Source organism: Dendropsophus ebraccatus, chromosome 1 (genome assembly GCF_027789765.1).
Source record: "Dendropsophus ebraccatus isolate aDenEbr1 chromosome 1, aDenEbr1.pat, whole genome shotgun sequence".
In the NCBI taxonomy this organism is placed as follows: domain Eukaryota; kingdom Metazoa; phylum Chordata; class Amphibia; order Anura; family Hylidae; genus Dendropsophus; species Dendropsophus ebraccatus.
In genome coordinates this window covers 122,095,246-122,101,245 of record NC_091454.1, presented here as the reverse complement: position 1 = coordinate 122,101,245, position 6,000 = coordinate 122,095,246, and positions in this window count along the sequence as shown.

Genomic DNA, 6,000 nt, shown 5'->3' with positions numbered 1-6,000 from the left:
TGGTGGAGGTCCCGTGCACCAGTAGTGTATAGTTTTGGGGTCCTGTATACCTGTAGTGTCCTGTATATCTGCAGGGTCGTATTTACCATTAGACACCCATGGTCTGGTGCCTAGGGGAGCACCTTGCAGAGGGGCAGTACCAGGGAGCAGGGGGAAGGAAATATCTTTATTTCTTTATATATTTTTAGTCTCCCACCTCCTGTTCAGACTTGCCAGAAAATCTGGTGTCTTTGCGAGGGGGGGTATGGCGGTATTGGTCAGGTCTGGTATAATCGTGTTATCCAGTCACAGTATGACGCTATTGGCCAGGTCTGGTATAGCGGTGTTATCCAGTCACAGTATGGCGGTATTGGTCAGGTGTGGTATGACAGTGTTATCCAGTCACAGTTTGGCGGTATTGGTCAGGTCTGGTATGGCGGTGTTATCCAGTCACAGTGTGGCTGTATTGGAAAAACAAAAAGAAGTCCAACAGCACCTTGGAGATTCTCCTGATAATGGCCAGTAATAGGATAAAGGATGCACGCAGGTATGCTCACAATCCTAGGTATGAGCACTACGAACTTCAAAAGAAAAGGTTTCCCACAGCATCCAGAATGAAAGTAGTGTGTTTATTCACACATCAGGGTACAAAAAAATGCAACGTTTCAGCCTACTGGCCTTTGTGTGGCGTTATTGGTATGGTGGTATCCAGTCAATGTGGCAGTATTGGTCAGGTCTGGTATAGCAGTGTTATCTAGTCACAGTATGGCGGTATTGGTCAGGTGAGGTATGACAGTGTTATCCAGTCACAGTATGGCGGTATTGGTCAGGTCTGGTATGATAGTGGTCAGGTCTGATATGGTGGTGTTATCCAGTCACAGTATGGCGGTATTGGTCAGGTCTGGTATGGCGGTGTTATCTAGTCACAGTGTGTCGCTATTGGTCAGGTCTGGTATGGAGGTGTTATCCAATTACAGTATGGCGGTATTGGTCACTTCTGGTATGACAGTGTTATCTAGTTATAGTATGGCGCTATTGGTCAGGTCTGGTGTGGCGGTGTTATCCAGTCACAGTATGGCGGTATTGGTCAGGTCTTGTGTGGCGATGTGAGGATGGGGCGTCCTCAGGTTTAGTGCTTAGGGCAGCAGCAGCTGGTAATACGGCCCTGTATACATGTACTGTATAGATGAAGTAGGGGGTCCTGTATACATGTACTGTATAGATGGAGTAGGGGGCCTACCAGTTATTGCTGTGGATGTTGTGAGGCAGCTTCCCTAGCAACCACAGCTCCCTGTGAAACTGAAAGTAGTAATCCTATTGGTTGCTAAGGCTCCCAACTGCCGTTTCTGCTGGGCAGCTGCAGCCCTAATTATATCACCTGTGTGTGCAGTGTGGAGATTTTCCCATTCATCTCTATGGGGCGCTCTTCTAGATTAGCACTAATGCTAACAATAATATTGAAAAATATTGTCATTCCTCTCTACACAAAGTAACAGTAACTTGTTACCTTGAATACCTGATACTACAAATAACTTTTTACATGCCTGTTAACATGTGAAAAGTTATCAATCACAGTAGGTCTCAGGAATAGGCAGGACTTTAAAAAAAAAAACCTCTAACTGTCTGGCTGGCTAAACCATGTCACCTCCTGAGTATACGAATATGGGATTTTTAGATTCGTGTCACTTGCTGGTTGGAGCTAGAGAGGGACAGACTGTATACCAGTGAGAGAGCTTTTGGGTAAGGTTAGGTAGGAAGAGACCCCCAAAAGCCCTAGTTAGGGCTAAAAGTCTAAAAACTATATATTTAGAAGCTGTTGTGAGACAGGCAGTGTGTTCAGACATCTACTGCTGTATACTGTGATTGCGGGATAATACCTGTTATCTTGCTACTACTGATTTGCGCAGTCTGCATCCTGTAAAGGAGTTAAACGGCTCTTTCATTTTATTATTGTAAAAAACAATTATATATCCGGTATAAGGCTGTATACTGTGATTGCGGGATAATTCCTGTTATCTTGCTACTACTAATTTGCGCGGTCTGTATCCTGTAAAGGAGTTAAACAGCTATTTCATTTTATTATTTTAAAAACAATCATATATCTGGTATATGGCTGTATACTGTGACTGCGGGATAATACCTGTTATCTTGCTACTACTGATATGTACGCAAGTGCGTACCACTAGACCAAAATGTACGCTTTTACTTTACTTCGTAATTTGTTCATGAATGTTCGGGATCCGAACCAAAAATTGGGATGTTCGCTCATCACTAGTGTTCTACTATTAGATGCACCCAGGCATGCTTCCCCCTGCTGTCCCATATGCATTCTAGAGGTGTTGACATAATTTCCTAAAGTTTCATTGTGCACTTGGTTTCCTCCTAGTGGTCGAATGTTAATTTCCAGGTCCCGAGTATTTTTCTCCCATAGACTATAATGTGATTCAATATTCATTCGAATATACGAATATCGGGGGCTATTCGAATCGAATTTTGAATTATTGAATATTTCACTATTCGCTTATCTTTAATAGACAATAAAATGTAGCCTTAAAATCAACTAATTTAAACCAAAGGTTATTTTTAACTAATGCTGCATATATTCAGTAATTAAGTTATCATAATTTGACCGTAGTCCACTGAATGGACTCTTTTAGCCCACCCATTTACAAATTTACAGAGAAAAAAAACTGAGATAGATGGCCTTCTGTCAGTATGAACAGTCATAACCTAAGGTTTAACCCCTTCAAGACCGGGCAAATTTTCCCTTTTGTGCTCTGATTTTTTCCTCATGTTTAAAAGACCATAGCACTTTTTTTTCACCTACAGACCCACATGAGCCCTTATTTTTTCCGCCACTAATTGTACTTCGCAATGGCAGACCATAAAGACCATATTTCCATAAAATATGCAGCAAAAACAGAAAAAAATTATTAAAGTTATTAAAATTATTAAGTTGAAAATAAATAAAAAAAATTTTTATTTGGGTGTTTTGTTTTTATACCGTTTGGCCTATGGCAAAACTGACATGTTATCTATGTTTCTAAGTTTATCTAAGTTGCTACGATTACAACGATATGTAACTTGTATAACTTTTATTTTATTTGATTGCTTTTAAAAAATTAAAACCTTTTAAAAAAATCTAAATGTTCCCTAAAATTGCTCTATTACCATTATTATAATGCTTTTATTTTTTTGTCTATGGGGCTGTATGAGAAGTCTTTTTTTGTGCCATGATCTGTACTTTCTATCGGTATTTTGATTACTTATAAACGACTTTTTGATCACTTTTTAATAAAATTTTTCTGGATTTGATGTGACAAAAAATAAGCAATTTTGCACTTTGGTGGGTTTTTGCGCTTACGCCATTTACTGTGCAAGATCAGGAATGTAGTAATTTAATAGTTCGGTCGCATGCACACGCGATTTTACCAAATATGTTTGTTTATTTTTTATTTATAAAATGGGAAAAGGTGGGTGATTTAAATTTTTATTAGGGGAGGGGATTTTTTTATTAATAAATTTATTTTATTTTTTTACTCAGTAATTAGAAGTCTTCTATGTACACAGCACTGAACTATCATAGAGATCAATGCTGTGTATATAATATAGCACTGATCGATTAAATCAGTGCTGTATTACTCTGGTTTGCTGCAGTAGAGATCTGTCAATTACTGAGCCACGATCAGCCTCATTCCAATGCTGAGGCCCGGCCGGGTAAATTGAATGGATTGGTGGTGGTGGTGGGGGGGGGGGGTAATCCCCCCCCCCCCCACTAGATCACCACGGATGGGGGGAAATAGCTATTAAGATGCAGCTGTCTGCTTTGACAGCTGAATCTAAATAGCTAATTAGTGGGCACGGTTCGTATGCCGCGGTCCCTGGCTACTAATAGCAGCCGTGATCATGTCGGTTCAGAGCGCAGTCCCTGCGTGGCCCCCCTCTGAACTCCCCTATCTGACCCAGGATGTACAATTACGTTCTGCGTCGTGAAGGGGTTAAGCCAGCTTATTCAAGCATCATCACCCAACTGATATGTGTGTAGTGTGTCACAGCAATTTTTAGCAAGCCACGCCAAGCCTTAAAAGTTTACAGCCAGGAATACATGCCATGCAGTGTTTTATGCTCAGGGTAATAGGGAAAATGGAAAAAAAAAATCAGAACTGGTTGAGGGTATATGCTGATATTCAAGATATAAGACATTTATTATAGTTATAAATGAAGTACATTTTATACCTACATCCTCACATACATTTCACTAAGTATCCCCAATACCTGTATTCACTCTACACATACACTCTATTAACATTGTCTATGCAGAATACAGTATATGGCTAGGTTTACACACCGCCATTTTTTGGACGTCCGTCATTTTGGGGCCAAATAATCATTTCAAAATAACAGGCGTTATTTTAATTAAAAAGACAGTGTGTAAACATAGCCTAACCCTGGTATGAAAACCACATGTATATCGCATGCAAGTAGGTTTTGCATTTTTTTTGTTCAAAGATAAAGATCTAGATCTATCAGAAATGCAAAGTGCATTTTTAAAAGCAAGCTGCTTATGGCTATGTTTACACAACTTTATTTCAGTTCTGTTTAAAATGACATCCGTTATTTTGAGTCGCTAATTGCCCTTTGGGTGTTTCTTAATTTAAGTCAATAGTAAAAACGTAGAAAGAATGGTGACAAAAGAACTGTGTGTGAACAACTAATAAAAAAATCCGCTGTTTGAAAAAAATATCCGAAAATAATATTCATGTTCATTATTTTGACGTCCGCGGCAAAAACGTTCATTTTTCAATGCACTGTGTGCATTGGACGTCCGTCCTATTGACTTCAATGCATTGCCATTGCTGTCAGTTACATTGCTGCAAAACGGCCGTTTTTATATAAAAACGGCCGTTTTTTGACGTGTGAACCTAGACAAACAATGCAGCCAAATCTAAGCAAATATTAAATGCTATACCTATAATGCCTTTTTTTAATTGAGTTTTTTTTTACTGTAGGGACGTTTTTTTGGATCAGTGCAGTGCTAGTTTTTCCAAAATGCATTATGTTATGAGTAAAAAAAAAAATTCACCCAGAAAAAAAAAAGACTGGGTTTTAGGCTGGGTTTACACTGCAGTCTGTTTAGTGTATCCGTTTTTTTAAAGAAAAAAAAAAAAAAGAAGAAAAAAATGGATGCAAAAACAGATGCAATTGTGTGCAATACATTTGGATCTGTTTTTCCATTGACTTCAATATAAAAAAAAATGCTTTTTTTAGCGTACACAAAAACGTGGTTGACCACCTTTTTGTGTATGTTAAAAGTAACCATTTAAAAACTTTGACATTAAATGGACTGCAAAAACGCAGTGTGAACCCAGCCTAACATACTAACTAACATACATTTAGGTCTGATTTCGCAACAATGCTTCAAAAATGCATCATAAAGCAATAAAAAATGCTGCAGCCTCCTCTAGGGTAAAATGTATATAGGGACATTTATTTAGTCCAGCTTCTTTTGCACCAAGCTTAAAAATGTCCCTGCAGCGCCAATGCACCACTCCTGTGTGCACCAGTTTGCGCACGGTGTGAAACCTATGCCAGCTCAGGGCATAGGTTTACATAACATGTTAATGCATAGCACTCAGAGGCCGCACCCCTCAGCATACTGCTGCACTCCCTGTTACTCTCCCCACCCCCTCCCCGCCCCTCTGGCACAAGTGGCAGAGACCCCACTTGCACCTAATCTTCAAAAAACAAGCATTTGCACATGCACATTGCACATCTATGCACAAGTGTTCCCTTTACGCCAGAAAATATCCAGAGCGCCACATAATAACTTTCTCCTATGGTCTTTGCAAAGGCACTCTATAGGGGAAATTTACCATGTGGCACACCGGCCATTTTCTGGTGCAGAGGGCCCACTTGCACATTTGCGCAAGCAACAGTTAACATTTTTCTGGTGAAAAAATCGTGCGGAAATCTACTGCGAGCGCATACTTGTGCCTCTACATTCTACAATCTGGCAAATCT